This window comes from Hordeum vulgare, chromosome 4H (genome assembly GCF_904849725.1).
Source record: "Hordeum vulgare subsp. vulgare chromosome 4H, MorexV3_pseudomolecules_assembly, whole genome shotgun sequence".
Lineage (NCBI taxonomy): Eukaryota > Viridiplantae > Streptophyta > Magnoliopsida > Poales > Poaceae > Hordeum > Hordeum vulgare.
The window spans coordinates 455,644,622-455,654,071 of NC_058521.1; positions in this window are offsets into that span (position 1 = coordinate 455,644,622).

The window sequence follows — 9,450 nt, forward strand, 5'->3', positions numbered from 1 at the left end:
GACTACATCACCTAGTTTTTATGAATGCACTTTGGTTTTGAAAACTTGGCACTTCCACGTATTGGACCCCCCCTCTTACTAGGAACGAATCCTTGTATTCCCGAGCAAGGTGGCATTTTGACCTGTCTGTTTCTATGACAGGATGGTGAACGCAACCCGCAACATCACCTTCGGCAACCCCGGCACCGGCTCCTCAGGGACGCCACAGGGAACCGAAGGAGAAGCTCACGCTGGAGGTCACCACGAGCAGCCTAGAGACCTTCCGCCACCACCTCCTCCTGAGAACTTGACGATGGCTCAGTTCCTTCAAGCTCTTCGGGAGGAGCGTCAAGCCAGCAATGCCGCTATTCAGCAGCTGACTCAAGTCCTGGTGGACAACCCGCCGCGGAATGGGAATGGCGGTGGCCGCTCTACTCTTTCTGAGTTCATGCGGACTACGCCCCCCATATTCACGGAGACGACTGAACCACCGGATGCCGATGACTGGATCCGCACCATTGAAGACCTCCTTGCGCTGGTCAAGTGCATCGACGATCATGAGAAGGTCCTTTATGCTTCTCACTGTCTAGGAGGCACCGCCAGGGCATGGTGGGATGGATTTCAGATCATGCGGATAGGGCAAGTCATCACTTGGGTGATGTTCAAGGAAGGATTTCGCGCGGCCCACATTACACCTGGACTGATGACCATTAAGAAGCGGGAATTCCGAGCCTTGAGGCAGGGCAGTGGAACTGTTAAGGAGTACCTGCAGAAGTTTAACCTCTTGTCGAGGTACGCGCCCGAAGATGTTAACACTCAAGCCGCTAAGGTGGAACGCTTCATGGAAGGGTTACAGCAGTCCCTGCAATACCAGCTGGTGGTTTGCGACTGCCAGACTTTCAGCGAGTTGCTTAACAAAGCGCTTATGCTGGAAGACAAGCGTCGTGCGATGGACGACACCCGCAAGCGCAAACTGATAGGCAGTGGAGGACCCTGTAGCGCAAGACCAAGACCATGGCAGTCAGCACCTGCAAGACCCAACTTTCAGCAGTAGCAGTACAAGCACCCGGTGTTCCGCCAGAATTATCAGCCTCAGCAGCAAGCCAAGCCAACCCTCTGGGGCAGGTCACCTGCTTTGGGTGTGGTCAGACCGGGCACTATTCCAGGCAGTGCCCCAACAAGAAGCCCGACGCACCGCGTCCCAATGCACCCAACCCCGGTCAAGGTGCAACAGGAAGGAACCAGGCCCCCCGCAACCAACAGTTCAATGGCAGGGGACGGATCAATCACATCACTACAGAAGAGGCGCAGGAAGACCCGGACTGCATTCTGGGTACGTTCCTCGTCAACTCAACTCCAGCAATAGTGTTGTTTGATTGTGGTGCCTCGCATTCTTTTGTTACTCAAAGGTTTGCGGAGAAGTGTGGTTTAAAACCCACTCTACTCCGTGGACAGATGGCAATTCAAACCCCGGGAGCAGTATTGAGGACCAACCTAGGGTGTAGAAGGGTCGAGATAGTTATCAATGGAACGAGTTTCTTGGCAGACCTCATTGTGCTTAAATCGCAAGGTGTAGAAGTAATCCTCGACATGGATTGGTTGGCCAAGCACCAGAGTCTTTTGGACTGTGCCAACAGGGCCATTACCATGACAAGCAACCAAGGGGTCAAGTTCAAGTTTGTCTCCGAGCCAGTATCGCCTCAACTGCCTCGAGTCAACAGTCTATCTGAGGTAGAGCTTGATCAAGTGCCTGTAGTCTGTGAATACCCGGACGTCTTTCCCGACGAGCTACCCGGAATGCCTCCCGACCGAGACATCGAGTTCATCATCGAGCTCATGCCCGGATCAAGGCCTATATATAAAAAGCCTTACAGGATGGGTTCCGAAGAGCTGGCAGAGCTGAAGAAGCAGCTGGATGAGCAACTCAAGAAAGGGTTCATCCGTCCGAGTGCATCACCTTGGGGATCACCTGTTCTATTTGTTTCAAAGAAGGATGGTACCATTCGACTCTGCGTCGATTACCGTTCTCTTAATGAAGTCACAATTAAGAACAAGTACCCGCTCCCCAAGATCGAAGACCTGTTTGACCAGTTAAACGGGGCCAGGGTATTTTCCAAGATCGATCTTCGATCGGGATATTACAACCAGTTGAAGATTCGACCCAAAGATATACCCAAGACTGCATTCGTGACCCGGTACGGTCTATATGAATGCACTGTCATGCCCTTCGGTTTGACAAATGCCCTTGCCTACTTCATGTACCTCATGAACAAGGTCTTCATGGAATATTTGGACAAGTTTGTCGTCGTGTTCATCAATGACATATTAATCTTCTCCAAGTCCAAAGAGGAGCATGAGCAACACCTGAGGTTAGTTATGGGAAAGCTTCGAGAGCACCAGCTTTATGCCAAATTCAGCAAGTGTCAGTTCTGGCTGAACGAAGTTGGATTTCTGGGTCATACCCTGACGGCAAGCGGTTTGGCCGTAGATCAGTCCAAGATTACTACAGTGACCAACTGGGAATCACCAAAGGACGTGAAGGATGTCAGGAGTTTCCTCGGGCTCGCGGGATACTACCGCAAGTTTGTAGAAGGTTTCTCCAGCATCTCTCAACCTATGACTCAACTCTTGAAGAAAGGCCGAAAGTTCGAGTGGACACCGGTGTGTGAAGCAAGTTTCCAGGAATTGAAGAAGAGGCTAACTACCGCCCCGGTATTGGCTACCCCAGACATCAACAAGGAATTCGTAATATATTGTGATGCCTCTGGAACCGGGCTCGGTGGAGTCCTGATGCAAGATGGTAGGGTCGTGGCATACTTGTCACGGCAACTGCGACCGCATGAGGAGAACTACGCCACCCATGATCTCGAGCTAGCAGCTGTAGTGCATGCTCTGAAGACGTGGCGACATTACCTTCTGTGGAAGCGATGTGAGATATATACAGACCACAAAAGTCTGAAATATATCTTCACTCAAAGGGAGCTGAATATGAGCCAGTGGAGATGGCTTGAGTTAATCAAGGATTATGACCTCAGCATTCAATATCATCCCGGCAAGACGAACGTGGTAGCCGATGCCTTAAGCCGGAAGGGAGGCTCCTCGAACGTCACGCTCAAGGAAAGGTTACCCGTCTTGTATGAAGAGATGGAGGGCTTCGGGCTTGAGATAGTCGAACCAGGATACCTGGCCAACCTCGAAGTCAAGCCTACTCTGGCAGACGACATCAAGGAAGCCCAGAAGGGACACAAGAGTATCGAAGGCCTCAAGAGGAAGGTGCGAGAAGGCAAAGTCCCAGGATTCTCGATTGATGAGCAAGGAGTATTGTGGTACGGGAAGCGCTTATGCGTACCTAACAAGGCCGAACTTAAGGACTTGATCCTGCAAGAGGCTCATGACACACCGTACTCTATCCATCCAGGTGGTACCAAGATGTACCAAGACCTCCGAGAACGATTCTGGTGGCATGGCATGAAGAGGGAAATTGGCTCCTATGTCGCTAAATGCGATGTATGCCAGCGAGTCAAGGCTGAACACCAGCGACCTGCTAGAATGCTGCAACCTCTTCAAGTGCCGGAATGGAAGTGGGATAAAGTTGGCATGGACTTCATCACCGGGTTGCCCCGGTCGAATAAGGGTCATAACTCCATTTGGGTCATAGTCGATCATTTGACCAAGGTGGCCCATTTCATCCCCGTTGACACCACCTACGATGGCAGCTAGCTGGCCAGTCTATACATTCATCGAGTGGTGAGTCTCCATGGAGTTCCCAAGGAGATCGTGTCCGACCGCGGCACGCAATTCACCTAAAGATTCTGGAAGAAGTTTCAAGAAGCTCTCGGAACCAAACTCTCCTTCAGTACGGCTTTCCACCCGCAAACGGGCGGACAGACCGAGAGGGTAAACCAGATACTTGAGGACATGCTCCACGCGTGTGTTTTGGCTCATGGTGCAAAGTGGGAAGATTGCGTGCCATTTGCTGAGTTTTCTTACAACAACAGCTACCAGTCCAGTCTTCAGATGGCCCCATTCGAAGCGTTATATGGGGGGAAGTGCCGCACCCCGCTCAATTGGTCCGAAACCGGTGAAGGACTAGTTTTCGGACCAGAAGCACTGCAGGAAGGAGGCGACAAGGTTCAGCTTGTCCGAGAGAACTTGAAGGCAGCTAAGTCAAGGCAGAAGAGCTATGCGGACCCTCGCCGCAGAGATGTGGAGTTTGTTCCCGGAGACCAGGTGTACTTGCAAGTCACGCCTCTCAAGGGGACCAAGCGTTTCCACGTCAAGGGGAAGCTAGCTCCCAGGTTCATTGGACCCTTTAAGATCACGGCAAGGCGCGGGGAAGTAGCTTACCAGTTGGAGCTACCTCCTGAGCTTTTGGTTGTGCACAACGTGTTTCACGTGTCACAGCTCCGAAAGTGTTTACAAGTGCCGAACCGTCCCGATCTTTACAAGGACATTGATCATCAAGCTATTGACCTTCAACCGGACCTTACTTACCGCGAGAAACCGATCCACATTTTGGATGAAGCCGAACGTTGCACCAGAAGCCACACCATCAAGTTTTTCAAGGTTCAGTGGAGCAACCATACCGAAGCAGAAGCCACGTGGGAACGCGAAGACTATCTCCGATCAGAATTTCCCGAGTTATTTAATGCTTAGCTTAGGAATCTCGGGGACGAGATTCTTGTAAGAGGGATAGGTCTGTCACACCCTATTTTTCATCACAAGTATTTTATTTTGCAAAAATCAAAGCTTGTTAAAACTTTTTCAAATAATGTTGTGAGTGCAATGTCAACCCTTGTATGAGTGAATGCTTGCTTGCTTGATGACTCAAACCCATGAAAAACTTATTATTTTGCTCTCTTCAAAAACCCTTTTTCCTTTATATCAAGATCACCTTCATCATGTTGGGATACACTACTAGCTCATGAAGCCAAGCGGCACTTCCAACCAAAGTTGGTGATCTGATCCAGATATTATTTTCATTCATTAAAAACATTAATTGGTGATTTAAAATATTATTTTCCTATTTTATATTTATGTCTGTTTCTAAGGTCAGGAATGATATTCCCACAAGGAAAATTGCTTTCCTGCCTTAGAAAATTATTAGTAAATTCATGGAAGCTCAGAAGGACATATATTTTCCATATATAAGATTTTCAACCCTATTTTATATTAATATTATTTGATTAAAACCCTGAAAACCATTTCTGTCTGTTTTAGCTTTTTGAGATGTTCCCAAAGGAAATGATCTCAATAAATTCCCATAAAATTACAGGAGCCCTCCCAAGACATATTAGGTGCTCACATAAAATCTCACCTTGATCCAAGGTGGGGAAGTGCACCTAATGAGACCAAAACCCTCTTTGTCTAGAGAAGAGTTGGAACAACTCTACATTGCAAAGTTTCTCCAATGGAGCTGAAACTTTGCAGAGGTGTTTGACACCCCAAATGAGGACTCCACACCAAAGATGGGATTTGTGAGACTCTGTTTGGCCACACTTCCTTTGTAAAGGACAGTACTGGTCATTTTGAAGCATTTTCAAGTTTACAAAGCTAAACTTGTTCAATGGAGCTCAAATTTGGTGAAACCCCATGTTTTTACCCCAAGACCAAACCTGTTAAGTTTCAGTTCCAGTGGTGGAGTGGAAGCACCCCAAATCACTGTCGAACATCTACTGATAGGAAGGTAAAAACCCTCCTAGCCACTGTTTTACCCAATGTCTAAGCCCCAAACTTGGTGAGTTAGAGCCCCAGAACACCGTGAGCACCCAGTCAACCAGCCCCTCCCCAACTCCAAGCACTAGTGACAAGATCTTCAATTTGAGCCGCAGGCCAGTGCTGGCAACACTGGTGTTCCTTGCCTTCTTTGACCAGCTCGCGCTCCTACTAACACACAACGGCTAGGCACACTCCCAGCAACACTCAGGACATGGAGGACAAGTCCGAAGGGCCCCAGAGCGCGCCAGCATGCCGTGGCATGCCAAAACCATGCTCTGGACGCGCTACAGAGAGCCTCCAGCAAGGGGATGTCGCCCCGGCCAGTTCCAACCCCCCCAGCAATGTCCAAACGCTCCCCCGACACCCACTCTATGCAAAGCTACCATCAAGGCCCCCCTCTCCTCGCACAAGAGCTCAGGCGACGCGTGCCCCCGCGCGCCCGACATGGCCGAGCATGCACGGTCGCTGCGGCTCGACCCCACTCGCTTTCCCTCTGCGGCCGATGCATCAAGAGGTCCTAAACCACGTCCCGAACCCATGGTTTCGCGGCCAGCACCTCACTGTGTTCGCACGCGCGCCACGGTGAGTCACCGGTGCGCCCTAGTCGGCTCACTGCCGCTGGCCTATAAATAGGCCCCCCTCGGCACCCCAACACCCCCAGGCAGCTTCAGCACAACCACTAGATTCCCCTAGCCGCCCAATCGAGCTCACAGAGCCCCGGTGCTCGAGATCTACCGAGGCCCCTCCGCCTCGGAGCTCTGGTCGATCTCCGGCTACACGCCGGCTCCTGCGCCGCCCGACCTCCCATTGCACTCCCCTTGACGCCAGGATCATTTCCCCCAACTTCCCCGAGCGAATCCGTGCCCCTAGCCACTAGCTCGACGCCAACCCGAAACCTTTCCGCCACGATCACCTCGTCGCCGGCGACCCAGACCACCTCCGGTGACATCCCGACCACGAGCAGGTAGGCGGAGGAACGAGGGACCCGTTCCTGCTCCTAGATTGGCCTGAGGGCAACGGTAGCCTCGCCGGCGTCCGTCTCCACCTCTCTGGCTGGAGGTAGGAGAAGGACCCGACAGGTGGATCCCACCTGTCGGTGTCCTGGGGCAGCCAGCGCGCGCAGCCGCTGACACTGACCCCAGGGGCCCGCAGGTCAGGTTTGAACCTGGCCCGCGCGCGCCTGGTGGCCGGTCTGCTGGCTGGGCCGACTAGGTCTCCCCCCTGGCCTTTTTCTTTTGTTTTTAACCTACAGCTTAAATGATTTTTATAAAAATATTTAGCCAGTAGGAAAATATGATTCTTCCACCAACAATTTTCTAAAAATGTGTAGTAATTGATTTTGTAGAGTTTGACATTTATCAAAAACAGAACCTGTTTTGGTATAATAAAATGATATTAAAAGCATTTGTTTGCTCCTGTTTGCTTTTAAATAAATATGCTTAGCTAATAAAAACCATAGGAAGCATTTTCCAAAATAATAAACTGAATTTATTCAAGCTTTGCAACATTTTTAAAAGCACCTTGTGATCTGTTTTGGTGTGAGCTATTATTTATTTATTCCTTTCTCGACGGTACAGTTACCGAGTGACGGAGGATCTGGAGCGGAAGACCTCGAAGACTCCAGATACCTAGCTGACCAAGGCAAGCAGCCCTTTGACCATGACTTGATCATAAACATTGTTGCATGCTAGTATAGTTGGTATTTTTTCGTTGCATGTGATCACGATGCCGGTTCATCACTGTGGTGATGGCACCGGAGACTTCTTCAAAGCCCTTGCATGTTGATGATGTTATTCACACGGCTCCTCGGAGCATGAGTATGATGAGCTTGATCCTACCATCTACGAGGATCATGCTACTGTCATGCTGACTAGTAGAATTATAAGATCATTGCATCGAGCTTGACCCTACCCCTTCTGGGTCATGTTAATACCATGTTGACAAGTAAAGATAGAGCATATTATCATGAACATGATGATGAGTTAAATAAAGAGTTTATGAAAACCCCGTCGGGTGCCACTAATGACCGAGGGTGATGATGAGTTGGTGATCACTTTTGGTGAAGTGATGCACCGGTTTTTTTATGTGAGTATGGTTTGGGAAATGGGATTAGATTTCTGATGTGTCGACCGTCCCAACCTTACCAGTACGACCACGATACCCCTTTATGGGACGGGGCTTTGTTGATTACTCTGGTCGGTACTCGCAAAGAGCCACATTACTAGTGGCGGGAGTGATCGGTGTCACTCTCGTGATGGGGTCGTGCCAGGTAGGACGACTATGCCATTATTATGAGTTCCAGGCACACCGTTGGTCCCCGCATGGTTGATACTGTCCAGAGTCGGTGCTCGTAAGATGTACAACATGTGGGCTGGGTACCAATCGAGTGGACCTCTTTGTCTAGTATCGTCAGGGGAAAGATGATGATCGGGTACTTACCTCAGGTATATGTGATATACCGCGAGTCATGGATGACACAGAAGTTTCCCGTTTCTCGTGGGTCCAGCGTACTACCTTTGCAGAGTGTCAAACTAATCGAATAGTCGTGTCCACGGTCAAGGATAGTTGGGTGGTTCTGCTTAAACTACGTCCAGCGTTTCCGCATAAACCAAGAAAGTGTGTGTGTGTGAGTTTGGTGAATGGTGTTAATAACTGGAGTTACTTGAGGAATTTATATGACCAAGTTCGGTGACTTGGCATATAGGGTGAACCCGGTGTATTCAACCCTTAGCAGATATATTGATATCTGTAACCTGTTCTTCAAGAATAGTTCCTTAACTTGTTGCGTATACCTGATCATTCCACCAAATTGCATTCCACCATAGATACATGTTACTATTATTCTTGACTATCAATGTTCATATCATGGGCTGTTTGCGAGTAAATTCAAAGTACTTATTGGCTTGCCACTGGTTATATTATTGACCAGACATGGAAGGACCGGAGTTTGGCGACGAGTACGCCGTCGGAGACGAACCTGCGATCTAGGATGTTTCCAAGTCAGAATGCTTGTCGGTGTAGGCTTGATGGCATGGGCACCACTTAGCCCTTACGAGTTTCTGCTACTCGATGGATCTGTTTAACTTGGCTTTAGGCCTCGCTCTTGAACCCGACCTTCTGGTCGTTTGATGTAATTATTTCGGTACTTGGATGTAAGACTTAGTTATTCAGTATCTGTGTTCAGTGAACATTGATCCTTGGGGTCACCGGGCACGGCAAACTCGACTTGCTAGTCGGGGTCCCCACACTCACCAACCTGCACAAGCACAAAAGCTTGCACCCAATGCTATGAAGGGGTTGTCAATCCCTTATGGATTGTTTGCCAAGTGAGAACTGAAAGTAACAAAGTCACAAAGCAAAGTAAAAGCGGAGTTGTAAACGATGGATGTGTAAAGACCCGGGGGCCGGAGTGTTTACTAGTGGCTTCTCTCATGAAAGCAAGTAGAGGGTGGGTGAACAAATTACTGTCGAGCAATTGATAGAACTGTGCAGAGTCGTGACGATATCTATGCAATGATTTTTTCTATAGGCATCACGTCCGAAACAAGTAGACTGATACTTTCTGCATCTACTACTATTACTCCACACATCGACCGCTATCCAGCATGCATCTAGTGTATTAAGTTCATAAGAACAGAGTAACACCTTAAGCAAGATGACGTGATGTAGAGGGATAATCTCAAACCAATGATAAAAACCCCATCTTTTTACCCTTGATGGCAACTGCTTGATGTGTGCCTTGTTGCCCCTTCT